Genomic DNA, 19,961 nt, shown 5'->3' on the forward strand with positions numbered 1-19,961 from the left:
GCGGAGGTTGCAGTGAACCAAGATTGTGCCATTGCACTTCAGCCTGGGCAACAAGAGCGAAACCCTGTCACCAAAAATAAAAATATAAAAAAGAACAAGAACAAGAAAGAAAGGAAAGGAGCAGGGTGCAGTGGCTCATGAGGTCAAGGTTGGGGGATCACCTGAGGTTGGGAGATCGAGACCAGCCTGACCAACATGGAAAAAAAAAAACTCTGTCTCAACTAAAAATACAAAAGTAACCAGGTGTGGTGTCACACACCTGTAATCCCAGCTACTCAGGAGGCTGAGGCAGGAAAATCGCTGGAACCTGGGAGGCAGAGGTTGCGGCGAGCTGAGACTGTGCTATTGCACTTCAGCCTGGGCAACAAGAGTGAAACTTCGTCTCAAAAAGAAAAGAAAAGAAAGGGAAGTACAATTGGAAGAGACCCAAGAGGGCACCGAGGTCAAGTGTGGTATTTAAGCTTGGTTCTAGGACTTGATAGGCTGGACTCCTTCCTTAGGGTGGGCTGCTGCAGGGAGCAGGGGAGCACCCGCCATGTGTTTGGAAACTTGTATGCATGCCAGTCTGAGGCTCTTCCCTTTTCTGGCGGTATGCCCCCAGAAGGTCATACTCCCCCGTTATTTTCCTTTTTTTTTTTTTTTTTTTTTTTTTTTTTTGAGATGAAGTCTTGCTCTGTCACCCAGGCTGGAGTACAGTTTACTGCAACCTCTGCCTCCCGGATTCAAGTGATTCTCCTACCTCAGCCTCCTGAGTAGTTGGGATTACAGGTGCCTGCCGCCACACCCAGCTATTTTTTGTATTTTTAGTAGAGATGGGGTTTCATCATGTTGGCCAGGCTGGTCTTCACCTCCTGACCTCATAATCCACCCACCTTGGCCTCCCAAAGTGTTGGGATTACAGGCGTGAGCCACCACACCTGGCCCATTTTGTCTCTTAATGCACATGGCTGGGCTTACTGGTCCAATATCTGACATTTTATTGGATGCAGAGGTTGCAGTGACGGTTGATCACGCCACTGCACTCTCGCCTGAGTTACAGCATCAGAAAAAAATAAAAATAAACTTTTTTAAAAAGACATGACTCTCAAGCTTCTTTTATTTATTTTTTTCTTTTTTCTTTTTCTTTTTTTTTTTTTCCAGGCTTCTTTTTATATTAGGGAAAGGGGAACAAGCAGAGGGCTGAGGTTGGGAGGGGACCGGTGACCACAGACATCTGGGTGTCAGCATGAGTTCAAGGAGATTGCCAATTGCCGCCCAAGACTGGAGTGCAATGGTGCTATCTTGGTTCACTGCAACTTCTGCTTCCTGAGTTCAAGCGATTCTCCTGAGTAGCTGGGATTTCAGGCTCCTGCCACCATGCCTGGCTTTGTATTCTTAGTGGAGACAAGGTTTACCATATTGACCAGGCTGGTCTCGAACTCCTGACCTCAGGTGATCCGCCCACCATGGCCTCCCAAAGTGCTGGGATTACAGGCCTGTGGCTCCTGGCCAGAGGTTGCCAAACTTCTTGGTCCTTGGTCAGGTCACAGTGGTCCTCTACATCTTTAACACAACCTCGTAATTAATACTCATGTGTACCCCCTCCTTCTCTCCTTGGATGCCAGTTTGAGGAAGGGACCATTGTCATCCTTCCTTCCAAGTTAAACTATAAACTAAATTTCTCCCATAGAAAGCTTGACCCATGAGCAAGAATGAGCAGAGGCAGTGGCTTGTGAGGTCAGAAGCAAGATGGAGTCACCTATGTTAGATTTCACTCTGTTACACTAAGCCCTTCTCCAGGACCCAGAATGAGGACCTGGATGGGATCAGGAACCTGGGAACCAAGATCAAGGTGAGGAAAGGGAAAGAAGACTGACCCCTGGACTGGGCGAGATGGCTCATGCCTGTCATCCCAGCACTTTGGGAGGCCAAGGCAGCTAGATCACCTGAGGTCAGGAGTTTGAGACCAGCCTGACCACCATGGCGAAACCCTCGTTTCAGCTAAATACAAAAAATTATCTGGGCCTGGTGGCGGGCACCTGTAATCCCAGCTACTTGGGAGGCTTAGGCAAAACAATCGCTGGAACCCAGGAGGTGGAGGTTGCAGTGAGCTGAGATTGTGCCGAGATTGTGCTGAGATTGTGCTGAGAGTGAAACGAAAGAGAGAAAGAGAGAGAGAGCGAGGGAAGGAAGGAAGGAAGGAAAGAAGGAAGGAGGGAGGGAGGGAAGGAGGGAGGAAGAAAGGAAAGAAGAAGGAAGAGAAAGAGGAAGGAAGGAAAAAGGAAAGAGAGAGAGAGAGAGAAAAAAAAAAAACTGGAACGCAACTCAAGAAAGAAAGAGAGACAGAGAAAACTGGACCCTGGAATCAAGGTTCCGTGATGTGTTCTTGCCGCAGGCTTCTGCTGGGAGGGCATACAGAGACCACTGGGAAAGGATTTTGCAGAACAGGTGGAGGTGTGGCCCCATCAGGAGACCCAGGCTTCCACTCCAGCTGACAATTCCTGCTGTGCGACTAGGACAACTTTCTGAGCATCAGTTTCCTTGCCCAACTAAAGGGGAACGAAGAATGAGATTCAGCCCCCTCTGTTTCCATGTAGCACCTCCTCTAGCAAGTCTTAGCATTGTTGTGGCTGGCATGGGAGAAAGGTTTACGAGGCACAACTCCACTCTCACAGAGCACGCAAAAAGGGCGAGTTTGGAGCTAAGAGGCAATACATTTGTAAATGTATCTATCAGCGTTTATCAGCACAACATTCCTTCTTAAAACTGAATAATCATAGGCCGGGCGCAGTGGTTCAAGCCTGTAATCCCAGCACTTTGGGAGGCTGAGGCGGGTGGATCACAAGGTCAAGAGATCGAGACCATCCCGGTCAACATGGTGAAACCCCGTCTCTACTAAAAATACAAAAAATTAGCTGGGCATGGTGGCGCGTGCCTGTAATCCCAGCTACTCGGGAGGCTGAGGCAGGAGAATTGCCTGAACCCAGGAGGCGGAGGTTGCGGTGAGCCGAGATTGCGCTATTGCACTCCAGCCTGGGTAACAAGAGCAAAACTCTGTCTCAAAAAAAAAAAAAAAAAAGAATAATCTTCCATTACACGTATGTCCCACATTTGCTTTATCCATTCACTTGGTTTTTTGTTGTTGTTGTTTTTGAGACAGAGTTTCGCTCTTGTTACCCAGGCTGGAGTGCAATGGCGCGATCTCGGCTCACTGCAACCTCCGCCTCCTGGGTTCAGGCAATTCTCCTGCCTCAGCCTCCTGAGTAGCTGGGATTACAGGCACGCGCCACCATGCCCAGCTAATTTTTTGTATTTTTAGTAGAGACGGGGTTTCACCATGTTGACCAGGATGGTCTCGATCTCTTGACCTCGTGATCCACCCACCTCAGCCTCCCCAAGTGCTGGGATTACAGGCATGAGCCACTGTGCCCGGCCTCACTTGTGATGGACGGTTTTCTCTACCTTCTGGTCACTATGAGTAATGTGCTTTGAGTATTTGTATACAAGTATTTGAGTACCTGTTTTTATCTCCTTTGGTGTGTATGCCCAGAATTGGAATTGCTGAATCATATAGTAATTCTGGGTTTAACTTCTTGAGGAATCAGCAAACTGTTTTCTTTTCTTTCTTTTTTTTTTCTTCTTGTTTGAGATGGAGTCTCGCTCTGTCACCAGGCTGGAGTACGGTGGCACAATCTCTGCTCACTGCAACCTCCACTTCCCAGGTCCAAGTGATTCTCCTGCCTCATTCTCCCAAACAGCTGGGACTACAAGGCACACACCATCACACCCAGCTAATTTTTATATTTTTAGTAGACAGTTTCACCATATTGGCCAGGATGGTTTCGATCTCTTGACCTCGTGATCTGCCTGCCAAAGTGCTGGGATTACAGGCATGAACCACTGTGCCCAGCCACTAAACTGTTTTCTAGTGCTCTGTATCTTTTTTTTTTTTTTTTTTTTTTTTTTGAGATGGAGTCTCACTCTGTTGCCCAGGCTGGAGTGCAGTGATGCGATCTTGGCTTACTGCAACCTCTGCCTCCCAGGTTTAAGCAATTCTCATGGCTCAGCCTCCCAAGTAACTGGGATTACAGGCATGCACTGCCGTGCCCTATTATTTTTGTAGTTTTAGTAGAGATGGGTTTTCACCACATTGTCTAGTCTGGTCTCGAACTTCTGGCCTCAGGTGATCTGTCCGCCTCGGCCTCCCAAAGTGCTGGGATTAGGTGTGAGCCACCACACCCGGCCCCTGGTGACCTCATTTTAACTTGATCACCTCTGTAAAAACTCTGGCTCCAGTAAGGTTACCTCTGAGGTCCTGGGGCTCAGGGCTTCAACACATGAACTTGGGGTTGGGGCACACCATGCAGCCCATAATACTAGCAGACCTGGTTATGTGAAATTTGCCACAGCCACTATCTCGCTGCCTTGAACATGTTACCATGGAAAGGGCCCGTAAAGATCATCTTATCTGGCCAGGCTCAGTGGCTCACGCCTATAATCCCAGCACTTTGGGAGGCTGAGGCAGGTAGATCACGAGGTCAAGAGATCGAGACCATCCTGGTGTGAGACCAGGAGTTTGAGACCAGCCTGGGCAACACAGCAAGACGCTCTATCTACTAGATGCATGCACCTGTAGTCTCTGCTACTCGGGAGGCTGAGAGGAGAGGATTGCTTGAACCCAGGAGGTGACAGAGAGCTGATTATACACTGCATCGCAGCCAGGGCAACAGAGACGTTGTCTCTAAAAAACAAAAACAGGCCGGGCGAGGTGGCTCAAGCCTATAAGTAATCCCAGCACTTTGTGAGGCAAAGGCAGGTGGATCATTAGAAGTCAGGTGTTCAAGACCAGGATGGACAACGTAATGAAACTCCACTATAAAAATACAAAAATTTTATCCTGGCCAACATGCTGAAACCCCGTCTCTACTAAAAATACAAAAATTAGCTGGGTGTGTGGCACATGCCTGTAATCCCAGCTACTCGGGAGGCTAAGTCAGGAGAATCGCTTGAACCCTGGAGGTGGAGGTTGCAGGGAGCCGATATCATGCCACTGTACTCCAGCCCGGGCAACAAGAGTGAAACTCCGTCCCAAAAAATGAATAAATAAATAAATAACAAAAACAAAGAGCCTCTTCTCCATCTCCCCATCACAGAGTTTTCTTCTGTAATGACCTTTTTCCTAAGGGTTCACTGGCTGTCCGGGTCCCAGAAGGGGAAGTTTTCTTCAAGGTACAGAAGCCATGACTCTGCAGCGACGGCAGAATGAGCAGCTGCCGGCCAGGTGTGGGAGGCTGCTGGGCTGAGCTTCCCCTGCATGTTGACTTATTTCCATCAGCACCAAGGCCGCTGGAGGGAGGATCATCCACCAGCAAAGGAAGCGGGGGCGTGGCTTGGAGGCTGTTTCAGAAGTCCCACTGAGCCAAGGACTCAAGGCCTGGCCACAGCCCTCCCCCGTGAGGCCCAGATCATATTTCACCACTCTCAAAAGATCTCTGCTCATTTCAGTCCGCGGTGATTTTTGCTTTCTTTAGGATCTCTCTTGCACTCTCCATCCCAGAGAGTTCTAAATCCTAATGGATTCCAATGATGAAGTTAAATGAGGCCCCACCTCAGTTTTTTGAATTAGAATCAGTGGGGCTGGATCTCAGCATCTGTATCTTAATGTTTCTCCCTGTGATCCTTATGCTGAAAGGCTGGTATTTGCAAATCCCTTTTTTCCGGGGGTGAAGGGTTTTTTTCAGAGACAGGCCTCACTCTGATGCCTCATCTGGAATGTGGTGGTGGGATCACAGCTCACTACAGCCTCCAACTTCTGACCTCAAGAAATCCTCCCACCTCGGCCAACCAAAGTGTTGAGATTACAGGCATGAGCCACTGTGTCCGGCCAGGAAAGCCCTTCTGTTTCACCTGAATGACATTTCTGCAGCACACCTATAACCATGGTTGTATTAAACTGCATCATTGCGGGAAAAGAAAAAGCGAGAGGTGAGTGTTTTGCTTTTTTCTGAACATATCAGACCAAACCTGGGCTGTTTAGCATTTTTTTATTTTTTTCTTTTTTGAGATGGAGTCTCGCTCTGTCGCCCAGGCTGTAGTGCAGTCACGTGATCTTGGCTCACCCAACCTCCACCTGCCAGGTTCAAGCAATTCTCCTGCCTCAGCCTCCCAAGTAGCTAGGATTACACATGTCAACCCCATAACCCCATGCCCAGCTAATTTTTTTGTTGTTGTTGTTGTTTTTTTCTTAGTAGAGATGGGTTTCAGCATGTTGGCCAGGCTGGTCTTGAACACCTGACCTCTGGTGATGCATCTGCCTCGGCTTCCCAAAGTGTTGGGATTACAGGCATGAGCCACTGTACCCACCCTGTTGAACCCTTTTTTTGACAATGTGTCAACATCATTTAAGATAAGTATGGCCAGCTGGGTATGGTGGCTCACGCCTGTAATCCCAGCACTTTGGGAGGCTGAGGCAGGTGGATCACAAGACCAGGAGTTAAAGACCAGCCTGACCAACATAGTGAAATCCCGTCTCTACTAAAAATATAAAACTTAGCCGGGTGTGGAGGCATGTGCCCGTAATCCCAGCCACTCAAGAGGCTGAGACAGGAGAATTACTTGAACCCAAGAGGCGGAGGTTGCGGTGAGCCAGGATCATGCCGCTGTGCTTCAGCCTGAGCAGCAGAGCAAGACTCTGTCTCAAAAAGAAAAGGGAAAAAAAGAAAAAAAAACGATGGGCACTGCCCAGTGTAGTGTGTCTAAACAAGGTGTCTAGAAGAGAGAGGAATATGCAAACCAGGCTTAAAGGTGGTTCAATCAGAGCTTTTCATTCCACAAAAGAGACATTTTAATGGGGTCAGAGCACTGATCTAATATTTGAAAGCCTGCTAACTAGGAGAGAGAGGAAACTTTTGTTGTCGAAGGATCCAACCAGCTCTGACGGTTGAAAGCAACATGAATGCAAATTTTAACTCCAGAAAAGCAGAGCTTCCTAAAACAGGCCTTCCACAGCAGTGGGGTCTGCTTCCTCATTCCGTTCGTGTAGTTCCCATGAGCGAGAGACTCTTTGAAGAGTCAGAGCCTGTTAGGAAGTTGTGTGGGAACTCAATCACAAGTTCTTTGTTTTTGTTTTTGTTTTTGTTTTGAGACACAGTTTCGCTCTTGTTGCCCAGGCTGGAGTGCAATGGTGTGACCTTGGCTCACTGCAACCTTCGTCTCCCAGGTTCAAGTGATTCTCCTGCCTCAGCCTCCTGAGTAGCTGGGGTTACAGGCACCCAGCACCATGCCTGGCTAAGTTTTTATATTTTTAGTAAAGATGGGGTTTCACCATGTTGACCAGGCTGGTCTCAAACTCCTGACCTCAGGTGATCCACCTGCTTTGACCTCCCAAAGTGCTGGGATTACAGGCATGAGCCACTGTGCCCAGCTAGAACTCACAGGCTCTTTGGATGGCCTCTGAATGTCATGCAACTGTTTTATTTTTCATTAAAAAAATTTTTTTGACACAAAGTCTCACCGTGTTACACAAGCTGGAGTGTGGTGGCACAATCATAGCTCACTGCAGCCTCTAACTCCTGGGCTCAAGCGATCCTCCTGCCTCAGTCTCCCAAGCAGTTGGAATACAGGTGCCAGCCACCACACCTGGCTAATTTGGATTTGTTTGGTTTTGGTTAGAGATGGGATCTTGCTATGTTGCCCACACTGGTCTTGAACTCCTGGCCTCAAGCAATCTTCCTCCCTTGGCCACCCAAAGTGCTGGGATTACAAGCATGAGCCACTGTGCACAGCTGAGATTTTTTTAACTTAGTGTTTTTGTACATGTGATGTTTTATTCAAAGAATACATAAATGGTAGGGAAATTTCTGAGTTAAGAGCAATATATATGATACGAAACTTGTTTTGTAGACTAGAGTTTCTTAGCTGAACTGGAGGGGCTGGCTTTAGGTGATTCATGAACTCCCTGAAACTGGGGACACCACTGGAAATACGTGTGAGCTCATGGACAGTTTCCTATGATTTTCAGTCCTCAGAATGTCTCTTGGACTCAAAGATGCCTTAGGGCAGAGGACGCGTGTACCCCAGTATAGAATCTCGGACAGTGTATGTCGGTAAACATTCAGCAAAAAAATTTTGCCAAATTGAGTGCTTTGAGGTAACTTTTTCATCAAGTCAATGTACCTGGGATCTCTTGTACATCCTAATCTCACTCTTGGAAGGTTTCATCATTTCTGCTTCCCCTACTTTTCTTTGCCACCCTGCTCCCTCTCCCACCAGACCGGACTCTGAAATGGCCATGTACGGAGGAGACCCCAACACACTTTAAGCTTTGAGTGGAGAGGACACAGTCTCTGCTGCGACAGGGAACAGAGGGATGCAGAGACGCTGAAGATGCTTTTGGACAATGGTCTGAGGTTGGGACAGTGGCAGGAGACACCGTTCACCCGGATCTCCAGGACAGGAGACCAGCCTGGCAGTTACACGTGTTTTTCTTCAAACTAGTTGCCAGGTTGGACCGACCAATGACATTGGAGATTCCAACCTCCCTGACTGGAAGGACAGGATTCTGTGGGTACTCAGGAGCTCAGGTGGATAAGAGCAACTTCTCAGAGCTGTTCTCCACTCCTGACTTCTCCCCAGACTTGAGAATAGAGAACACACCCGTCTGGGTCCTTTAGAGTCTGGAAGAAGGCTTTGGACAGAACAGGGACTAGGTTCTGTGGGAGGGAACAGAGTTTGGGAGAGATCATGGCCAGCTGTCAACCACATCCCCAGGTTGAGTACTAGAGCCCCCAGCCTAGCACCTCGGGGTACTCCCTCCCGGAGATGGTGGATGTTGAAGTGCCAGGACCATCAGGTGAGGGCACTGGAGGAAGAAGAGATGGGAGGGGGTTGACTAAGAAGAAGGAAGGGGGCCGGGCACAGTGGCTCACGCCTCTAATCCCAGAACTTTGGGAGGCCGAGGCTGGCAAATCACCCAAGGTCAGGAGTTTGAGTTCAGCCTGCCCAACATAATGAAACCCTATCTCTACTAAAAATACAAAATTAGCTGGGCAGTAGTGGTGCATGCCTGTAATGTCAACTACTTGGGAGGCTGAGGCAGGAGCATCACTTGAGCCTGGGAGGTGAAGGTTGCAGTAAGCCAAGATGGTGCCACTGCACTCCAGTCTGGGTGAGAGAGAGTAAGACCCTGTCTCAAAAAAAAAAGCTGGGGGGGGGGGGGCGCTTGAGGAGGGTGTGTGGAAAGAAAGGAGGGACTCAGGCCAGGTGCAATGGCTCACACCTGTAATCTCAGCACTTTGGGAGGCCGAAGCAGGCAGATCACTTGAGACCAGGAGTTTGAGACCAGCCTGGCCAACATGGTGAAATCCCCATCGCTACCAAAAATACAAAAATTAGCTGGGCATTATGGCAGGCACCTATAATCCCAGCTACTTAGGAGGCTGAGGCAGGAGAATCACTGGAACCCAGGAGACGGAGGTTGCAGTGAGCAAGATCGTACCACTGCACACTCCAGCCTGGGCAACAAAGCAAGATTCTGTTTAAAAAAAAAAAAAAAAAGGCCGGGCGTGGTGGCTCAAGCCTGTAATCCCAGCACTTTGGGAGGCCGAGGTGGGTGGATCATGAGGTCGAGAGATCAAGCCCATCCTGGTCAACATGGTGAAACCCCGTCTCTACTAAAAATAAAAATTAGCTGGGCATGGTGGCGCGTGCCTGTAATCCCAGCTACTCAGGAGGCTGAGGCAGGAGAATTGCCTGAACCCAGGAGGCGGAGGTTGCGGTGAGCCGAGATCGAGTCATTGCACTCCAGCCTGGGTAACAAGAGCGAAACTCCGTCTCAAAAAAAAAAAAAAAAAAAAAAAAAAAAAAAATTCTGGGGGAAGTAGGGGACACACGAGCCAGAAACCAGGGAAGGAAATGAAGAAATGAGGACACGTTCTGAGGACAGAGAGATGGAAGAGTGGGGAGGAGAAAGAGAGGCACATGGGGTTCAGCAAAGGCGAAAGAAAAATCACTTGCAGAAGCCCGCAGTCTGCGAGGCTGGGGAGGGTGGAGAGCGGTTTGGGGTTTTGAGTTGGAGACGCGTTACACGATGGCCTGCTTTCTTTACTCAGCCCCTTGGGTAGATCTCAGCCCCCCACATAGGTCCTTTTGTTGGAAAGGGACGACGGAGTGGTCAGAGGAATCTGAGGAGGAGCCGGGGGAGGAGCCAGAGAAGTCACACGCCCCTGAGCATCCGGAGACCTGGGTGGTGGAGACGCTCCACGGGCTCAAGATGAGGCTGAAGCGGCGGCGAGTGTCGCCCGTGCTCCCTGAACACCACGAGGCCTTCAACAGGCTGCTCGGTAGGACACCCCAGAGAGCAGCTCCAATCCCGCTCTTTTAAATAGGAGGACACCTCCCATAACCATACTTTTCCCATGGGAGAAATATGTCCCCCCACACCCAACCCCAGTGGGTGAGCTCTCCATTCGGGAGGACTCAGAAGAGATCACTCATGAGGGACGTTTAGGAGGCAATCGAGGATTTGGCTGGACTTGATAAAGGTCTGTGGTTGGGATAAGAAAGCTGGGTTTCAGGCCAGCTGCAGGCTCATGCCTGAGATCCCAGCACATTAGGACGCTGAGGCAAGAGGCTCGTTTGAACTCAGGATTTTGTGGCTGTAGTGAGTTATGACCACTGCACTCCAGCTCGGGTGACAGAGCAAAACCCTGTCTCAGAAGAAAAACAAAGGCCGGGCACAGTGGCTCATGCCTGTAATCCCAGCACTTTGGGAGGCTGAGGCAGGTGGATCACCTGAAGTCAGGAGTTTGAGACCGGCCTGACCAATTATAGATGTGGTGACACACGTCTATAATCCCAGCTACTCTGGAGGCTGAGACAGGTGAATCGCTTGAACCTGGGAGGCGGAGGTTGCAAGTGAGCTGAGATTGTGCCACTGCTTTTCAGCCTCGGTGACAGAACAAGACTCTGTCTCCAATAAATAAATAAATAAATAGAAATAAAATAAAAACAAAATCAGAAAACAAAGAAAGCAGTTTCAGCTGTGCCTTCCGAAACTTAATGTCTCTCCCTGACTTTTTTTTTCTTACGAGAAAGAGTCTTGCTCTGTCACCCAGGCTGGAGTGCCTGGCACAATCTCAACTCACTGCAACCTCTGCCTCCCGGGTTTAATAATTCTCCTGCCTCAGCCTCCTGAGTAGCTGGGATTACAGGCACATGACACCACACTTGGCTAATTTTTTGTATCCTTAGTAGAGAAGGGGTTTCACCACGTTGGCCAGGCTGGTCTCGAACTCCTGACCTTGTGATCCTCCCGCTTTGGCCTCCCGAAGTGCTGGGATTATAGATGTGAGTCACCACGCCCGGCCTTGTGCTGACTTTTCTAACCGTAACTGTCTCCATCTGTAGAGGGGGTTACCAAGGCCATGGTCACACCCTGATGTGACTGTCTCATGAGGAAACGATGGGCATCACTTTATGACGCTGCAGTGGTCCCTGCGTGTCTGTGGGGAGGGCATCCTGCTTCTTCCCAGCTCCCCAGCCGCTAGATTCTCACACCCAGGGCCTCCTTCAGCCTCTTCTCAGGGCAGTCTCAGAGCGGGAGCCTCCCTCCCTTGCCCAGTCAAAGTCATTCTCTCCTCTCCCATCCACCTCACCCGCGGCCACCATCCTGAGACTTTCCCCAGGGAGGCACAGTTCTCCTGGCTGCCCCGTTTCTCCCAAGGAAACTCTGTTCCGCTTCTCACACTAACATCTGCCCTCTAATCACAGAGGATCCTGTCGTGAAAAGATTCCTGGCCTGGGACAAAGATCTGAGGGTATCCGACAAGGTAAGGTCGTTCTCCAGGGAACTGTGTTCCTGCTCCAACACACAGCCTGGGGGGGGCACAGCTTCCCCACCCGCAGTTCCCGTCCCCGCTCCCTCCACCAGCTCCCACCTGACGCTCCACAGTCTTTAGGGTTTTTGTTCTTTGTTTTTTGTTTGTTTGTTTGTTTTCTGAGACAGGGACTCACTCTGTTGCCCAGGCTGAGGGCAGTATCATGATCTTGGCTCACTGCAGCCTCAACCTCCCAGGTTCAAGCAATTCTCCTGCCTCAGCCTCCCAAGTAGCTGGAATTACAGGTGTGCACCACCACGCCTGGCTAATTTTTGTGTTTTTAATAGAGACAGAGTTTTGCCATGTTGGCCAGGCTGGTCTTGAACCCTTGACCTCAAGTGATCCACCATCCTTGGCCTCCCAAAGTGCTGGGATTATAGACGTGAGCCACTGTGCCAGGCCAGCTCCCATGGTCTTGAGTCTTGGTGCCCACCTTTTTTTTTTTTTTTTGAGACACAGTCTAGCTCTGCTCCCCAGGATAAAGTGCAATGGCATGATCATAGCTCACTGCAGCCTCTAATTCCTGAGCTCAAGCAATCCTCCTGCCAAAGCCTCCTGAGTAGCTAGGACTACAGGCACATGCCGCCATGCTCAACTAATTTTTGTAGAAACAGGATCTCACTATGTTGCCCAGCTTGTTCCTGAACTGTTGGGCTCACATAATCCTCCTGTCTCGGCCTCTCAAAGTACTGGGGTCACAGGCTTAAGCCATTACTCCTGGCTATTCTCGGTCTTTTATGATTTGTCAGCATCTCCCTGGGGACTCTGCTGGTCTCTTGCAGAGTGAATGAGTGGCCCTTGCCTCTCCTATGGGTCCTTTGGGATCTGAGCCTTGGGCCACACACAGTCCAGCTGCAGCCCTGAAGCTCCTGGCCCCTCTACTCTCAGCTGTTTGGGACAGTTCTCTGCCTGGCACACAAAGACCCTCCTGACACCAGGTGACCTGGACATATTCCTTCAAAGATCCCGTTGGAGCACACCATCCTGAGAATACCACCAATATCCCTTCCTCTAGCTTCTTGGATTTGCGATACCTCTCAACCCCGCAATTTCCAAATAAGCACAGTCACCCCAACACTGAGGTCCCTTTTCTGATGGGCAACCCCTCCCCAGTCCCCCATTCCCTCATCTCCACGATCTTCCTCTTCCAAGATGTGACCTCTCCCTCTCCGTGTTCCTTTCTCTCCATCAGTACCTGCTGGCCATGGTCATAGCGTATTTTAGCCGCGCCGGCCTCTTCTCCTGGCAGTACCAACGCATTCATTTCTTCCTGGCTCTGTGAGTGCTTTGCTCCCTCCTGTCCGTCAATATCCAACACCCTGGGACAGCAGGGGAAGTGAGATTTGAAACTCTCATTTATTCTTTCACCTGTTTGTCCTCTTTACTCTGTGTATAAAAAAGACAGGATTATACTATGTGTTATAGTTATTATACTATTATGCTAAAGGTGTTCTTAGACTGTGCCATCCAAAAGCAAACTCAGGCTGAGTGAGGTGGCTCACTGTAATCCCAGCACTTTGGGAGGCCAAGGTGGAAAGATCACCTGAGGTCAGGAGTTCGAGACCAGCTGGCCAACCTGGCGAAACTCTGTCTCTACTTAAAAAATACAAACAGTAGCCAGGCACAGTGGTGTGCACCTGTAATCCCAGCTACTTGGGAGGCTGAAGCAAGAGAATGGCTTGAACCCGGGAGGCAGAGGTTTCAGTAAGCTAAGATTGAGGCACTGCATTACAGCCTAGGTGACAGACTGAGACTTTTTCTCAAAAACAAACAAACAAACAAACAAACTCAAAAGCCAGTTTACAAATAAAAGAATAAAACTAAAGGAAGCATAATCCCCTCCTAAGGGAAGAGGAAAAGGAGCAGACACGACACTCCCCCCAGCAACAGCCACTTCTGGTTCTTCTGTCTCTCTCCTTCCCACATCAACCCCAAATGCAATGGTCATCGTCCTCCTCCGGGTTCCCATGACAGAGGCGACAGTTCAGGCCCCCTCACGTCACTTGAATCCACTGCCAAATGCTCCCTGCTGGGGCCTCCTGGAGCCTCTCCCCAAGCCAGGGGGCTTCCTAGTGCAGACTGAACATCTCTCCAAAGCACAGGTCTGAACCCCCACTGCCCACCTGAACAGCTTCCTTAGCTGATGCCTTTGGAAATCGAGGCCAGGTTCACAGTGCCAATTCCACCCTCTCTACAATCTCTCTGCAGCCAAACCGGCTCACCATCCTGGTGTTTCCTGGCTCAGTTTCACCGCTCCTTCCAAACGCCCGCCACTCAACTTTGCATCTGTGTTTTCCGTCCGGGGTCCTGCACGCCTGTGGTTTTGAAGAGAATGACCCATTCCTTGCCGTCAGTTCACCCCACGGTCTCTGTGGTGCCTGCCCTCATCTTCCCGCCTCTGCACGCCAACAGCTGGCCAGTGACATCCTATTATAATGTGACATTGGGATGAGGGGATCTGCCCTGATTTCTCCCAGTCCCATTAGACTAGATGCTTGTAGAAGGCAGGGTTTGGCAAAATGTCAATGTATCCTATTTTTTTATTATTATTATTATTATTTTGAGACAGAGACTCACTCTGTCCCCCAAGCTGGAGTGCAGTGGTGAGATCATAGCTCACTGCAGCCTCCATGTCCTGGGCTCAAGCCATCCTCCCACCTCAGCCTCCTGATTAGCTCAGACTACAGGGCTGTGCCACCACGCCTGGACAGTTATTTATTTATTCATTTATTTAATTTATTTTTTTAAAAATGTTTGTTTTTGAGATAAAGCCTCACTCTGTTACCCAGGCTGGAGGGCAATGGCATGATCTCGGTTCATTGCAACCTCTGTCTCCTCGGTTCAAGCAATTCTCCTGCCCAGCCTCCAGAGTAGCTGGGACTACAGGCACATGCCACCATGCCCGGCTAATGTTTTGTATTTTTAGTAGAGATGGAGTTTCACCATGTTAAACAGAATGGTCTCAATCGCCTCACCTTGTGATCCGCCTGCCTTGGCTTTCCAAAGTGCAGGGATTACAGGTGTGAGCCCACTGCACCTGGCCTATTTATTTATTCATTGAGACAGAGTCTTGCTCTGTCTCCCAGGCTGGAATGCAGTGGCCGGATCTTGGCTCACTGCAATCTCCGCCTCCTGGGTTCAGGCAATTCTCCTGCCTCAGCGTCTTGAGTAGCTGGGACTAAGGCTTGTGCCACTGCACCAGGCTGATTTTGTATTGTTAGTAGAGATGGGGGTTCACCATATTAACCAGGCTGGTCTCAAACTCCTGGCCTCAAGCGATCCAACCGCTTCAGCCTCCCAAAGTGCTGGGATTCCAGGCATAAGCCACTGTCCCCTGCCAGTTTTTTTTATATTTTCAATAGAGACAAGGGTCTTGCTATGTTGTCCAGGCTTGTCTCAAACTCCCGGCCTCAAGCAATGCTCCTGTCTCGGCCTCCCAAAGTGCTGGGATTCCAGGCTTGAGCCACCACTCTCAGCCACCAGTTGGGTTTTTGTCTCCACCCTGAAGGTGATCTCTGTCTAGAAAGGCCCTCCTGAGGAAGGCATGGCTCTCTGCAGGGTGAATGCCAGTCCTGAGCTAAGGACGGTCCCCTGCCCTCCTCTCTGGGAAGCTGACCTCAGCTGGAGGTCACACTTCTGGTGGTGCCCCTGAGCAGCAACCCGATTTCTGCCCTCAGCTACCTGGCCAATGACATGGAGGAGGATAACCAGGCCCCCAAACAAGACATCTTCTACTTCCTGTATGGGAAGAACCACTCCCAGCGACCCTTGTTCCACAAGCTTCGACTCCAGCTCGTTTGTTCCATGAGCTGGAGGACTCGGGTTTCCCCGGAGGAGCTGGAGGAGGTGCGTAGAGCGTGGGGAGGTGGAGGAGGTGGGAAGGAATCAGGTGGTTGGAGGCTGGATGAGGGGAGGGAGGGGTATCCTGGGGAGTCCCCATCTTCTCAAGGGGCATTTGTTTTTCCAGATCCAGGCTTATGACCCAGAGCACTGGGTGTGGGCTCGAGATCGCACCCTCCTTTCCTAGAGCTCCAGGGACCGTGGAGGCCTGAGGTCATTGGCCTGAGGGAAGGTATGTCTGCGTCCCCCGGGGTCAAGGCAGAATATTGTGGTCTATTTAGGAAATCTGAGGAACCCAATCGCTTGATCTGGCTTCAAGCCTGGACAACATGGCAAGAATCCCTCTCCACAAAAATACAGAAATTACAGGCAGTGGCTCATGCCTGTAATCCCAGCACTTTGGGAGGCCGAGGTGGGTGGATCACGAGGTCAAGAGATCAAGACCATCCTGGCCAACAGTAGAGAGAAACCCCGTGTCTACTAAAAGTACAAAAAATTAGCCAGGCATGGTGGTGCTTGCCTGTTGTCCCAACTACTCGGGAGGCTGAGGCAGGAGAATTGCTTGAAACCAGAAAACAGAAGTCGCAGTGAGCCGGGATTGTGCCACTGCACTCCAGCCTGGGGATAGAGTGAGACTCTGTCTCAAAAAAAAAAAATTATCTGGGCAATGTGGGAGTCATCTCTATTTACTCAGGAGGCTGAGGAGGGAGGATCTCTGGAGCCTGGGAGTTTGGGGCTTCAGGGAGCCCTGATTCTGCCACTGCACTCTAGCCTGGTCAACAGTGTGAAACTATGTCTCAAAAATCATCATAAATACTAAGTTCTGGAGGTTCATTATGATTGAAGCACTTGAGTTACTGATGCAGGTAGAGGATTCAGTGAAGGTGTGATTTACATCTTGTGCAGCTAATCACGCTGAGGACTCTGCATGAGCCTTAACCATTAGGAAGCGAGATTATGGATTAGGCTTCTGGACTGGTGGTCCGTGATGTTGCCACATTAGAAGCATAGCTTCTATGGTTACAGTCATCTTAAGGGACACAAAAGGCCCCAGGTGTGATGAAGTCCAAAGCCACATTCTCTGAGGGTGCTCTACCCCCCGGGCAGACCCACCCAAAGGCCTTGCTCTGAAGCAGATCACTGGGGCTGACCGTGGGTGTATTAAGTGAGTTTTGGAGTCAGAGTCACTGAAGTGTCAGTATCACAATTGAACATGATGGTTCAGAAGCAGGGTAGAGAATGCAAGGCAGGAGATAAAATTGGATTGATCAATTGCTCTGAACTCTAGTTAGAACTGACGTGGGATGTGAATAACCTTCCTGTGTAGAGAACTGCCTCCTTGAAGTGTGACATCCTCTCTCTCTCACTTCCAGAACACCAGGCCCAGCCAGGGGAGCTGTGGATTTTCAGCAGCAGGTTTACTCCAATGCTGATGGCAGACAGACACCATTAAGGACGAGAGCAGCCATTTCTGCAGATCATCTAGAAGAACCTGGACTGTTCTAGAAGGAGCTGAATAGAGTGATCACGCTGTCCTCCTAGGAATGGGGGGATGGGGAGACGGTACTTCTAGGAGTCCACGGAGGACAGTGAGAAACCAGGGGTGTTTCTGGTTCCACCCCTTCCTGCGGCGCCACCTCCCTTTTTATGTTGCTGAATTCCAGCCTCTCTGGGGAGGAAGCTGGAGGTCTTGTTTCCTACGGACTTGGACGCCACAGTCCAGGAGCATTTGAAGGCACAGTGCAGGTGCTCAGATTGGCACGGAATTATTTGTAAAATATGACTGCCATAGGATTGTAACAGATAGCTTCATGCATACTACACATTTTATTGGTTGGTTTGGAAAATGTTGGCCATCGAATTATTAGTATGCTTCTTTCAAATAGTTTGGAAATTGTTGTACTTTTGAAAACATGCCGTTCCTGTAGAGTTTTTTGATGAGAGTTATAGCTGTTATGTATACATAAATATAATATTCATTTTTAAGAAAGAATTTTTATCCTAAATCTATTATCTTTACATTGTTTTATCTATTATTACATGTGCTTCTGAAGCCAGCACTCTTTTTATCCATGATACTTACATCATAATCTGTTATATTTATAGGTGTGTTCCCCTAAATCTTGTAATAGAGATTTTTATTTGCTACTTAGTGTTTGTTACTGAATTGTGAGAATTCCGTTGTAATTTTTAACATGTCTTAGATATATACTAATTTGTCTAATATATACTATACATTTTATTGGTTTATTTGAAAAAGATGAGCATAGAATTATTACTACATTTATTTTAAATAGTTTAGAAATCCCGGTATTTTGAATAGATGTTGTCCCTATAAAGTTTTATGATGGGTGCTATAGTTGTTATATACACAAAAATATCATTTTGTTTTCCTTTTTAAGAAAGGATTTTTTTAATCCTAAATCTTTTATCTTTAAATCTTTGTATCCGTTGTTACCTGCGGTGCTGAAGGAAGCACTCTTTTTATCTATGATACTTACTTATTACCTTTATAGCTATGTGGCAGTTCCCCTAAATTCTTGAAAAATAAATTTTTATTTGATGTTAAGTGTATGTTTTTGAAATGTGAGAATTCAAATGTGATTTTTTGCCTTGTATTGACATGTTTGTATGTCACTTTAAAGAGGATGCGTGTTTTAAAGGAGGACATGAGCTGTGTGTTCTCAAGAGAACAGTGCAGCACATGTCTTAGGGAAATGTAATACAGACAAAGTTTTCTCACCTTCACAGAGAGTGTGATCATGTTGGTCTTAGATTGCTTATTTGCTGTGAAGTAACATTTTTCCTTAATGGGGTTGTGGTTATTTGAACATATTTATTAGCTCTGGAAGACAATCCTGTATTATTTTTTATGTAAAAAAAAAAAAAAAAAAAAAAGTAAGGCTAGGTGCCATGCTCATACGTATAATCCCAGCCCTTTTGGAGGTCATGGCGGGAGGATCACTGGAGCCCAGAGTTTGAGACCAGCCTGGGCAACATAGCATCTGCATCTATTTAAAAAAAAAAAAAAAAAAAAAAAAAGACGAAGAAGAGAAGGCTGATCCCAAGCTAAAGTTTTTTTGTTTGTTTGTTTTGTTTTGTTTTGTTTTTTTGAGACGCAATCTCACTCTGTCGCCCATGCTGGAGTGCAGTGGCATGATCTCAGTTCACTGCAACCTCAGTCTCCTGTGTTCTAGCTCTTCTTCTGCCTCAGCCTCCTGAGTAGCTGGGACTACGGGTGCATGCCGCCATGCTGGGGTAATGTTTGTATTTTTAGTGGAGACAGGGTTGCACCATATTGGCCAGGCTGGTCTCAAACTCCTGATCTCAAGTGATCCACCCACCTCAGATTCCCAAAATGCTGGGATTATAACATGAGCTACAACACCCAGCCCCCAAGCTAAAGTTTTAAAGCAGGAAATGAGGGAAAGATATTGAGAGGAAAACCAGGTGGTAAGAAAACTCTAAAGGTGGCTGAGCATGGTGGCTCATGCCTGTGATCCCAACATGAGTTCGAGACCAGCCTGGCCAACATGGTGAAACCCTGTCTCTACTAAAAATATAAAAATTAGCTTGGGATGGTAGTGCATGCCTGTAATTCCAGCTATTTGGGAGGCTGAGGCAGAAGCATCACTTGAACCCAGGAGGTGGAGGTTGCAGTTAACAGAGATGGCACCACTACACTCCAGCCTGGGTGACAGAGCAAGACTCTGTCTCCCCCATCCCCCCAAAAAAGAAAGTTCTTGCAACATTTGAAGCCATTATATACAGACAACCTGCCATGCAATTCTTCTTGATCTTCGTTTTTTTTTTATTTTTGGAGTTGGGGCCTTGCTTTGTCACCCAGACTGGGGTGCAGTGGTGCAGCTGTAACTCACGGTAGCCTCAGAGGCAAGCTGAAACGATCCTCTTACGTGCCTCCCAAAGTGCTGGCATTACAAGCAGGCGCTACCACACCGGGCCTGTGACACACTTCTGATGTCAACTCCTTGATGTTACATCAAACGCCACCGGTTAAGGCCACAAGCCCTCACTAGGCTGCCCTCACTTTAAACACAAGCTGCAAGTTTGGTTCCTCTCAGACCACATGTACTTCTCACAACTGGCCACAAATTTGGAGGTTTCCACAGTGTTCTCAAGTTTTATAATTCTCTGTAACAACTTGAAGCACTCAGAAAAGCATGATACTTCCTTTTCTTTCTTTTTTTTCTTTTTTCTTTTTTCTTTTTTTTTTTTCTGAGATGAAATCTCACTCTGTCACAGACA

General features: G+C 48.5%; 1 pseudogene; it reads left to right on the forward strand.

Annotated features, from left to right (window-relative positions):
* Nucleotides 1-8,673: 8,673 nt before the first annotated feature.
* LOC101039567 (speedy protein E4-like) lies at nt 8,674-15,882 on the forward strand (annotated as a pseudogene).
* The last annotated feature ends 4,079 nt before the right edge of the window (nt 15,883-19,961 follow it).

Source organism: Saimiri boliviensis, chromosome 20 (assembly GCF_048565385.1).
Source record: "Saimiri boliviensis isolate mSaiBol1 chromosome 20, mSaiBol1.pri, whole genome shotgun sequence".
Lineage (NCBI taxonomy): Eukaryota > Metazoa > Chordata > Mammalia > Primates > Cebidae > Saimiri > Saimiri boliviensis.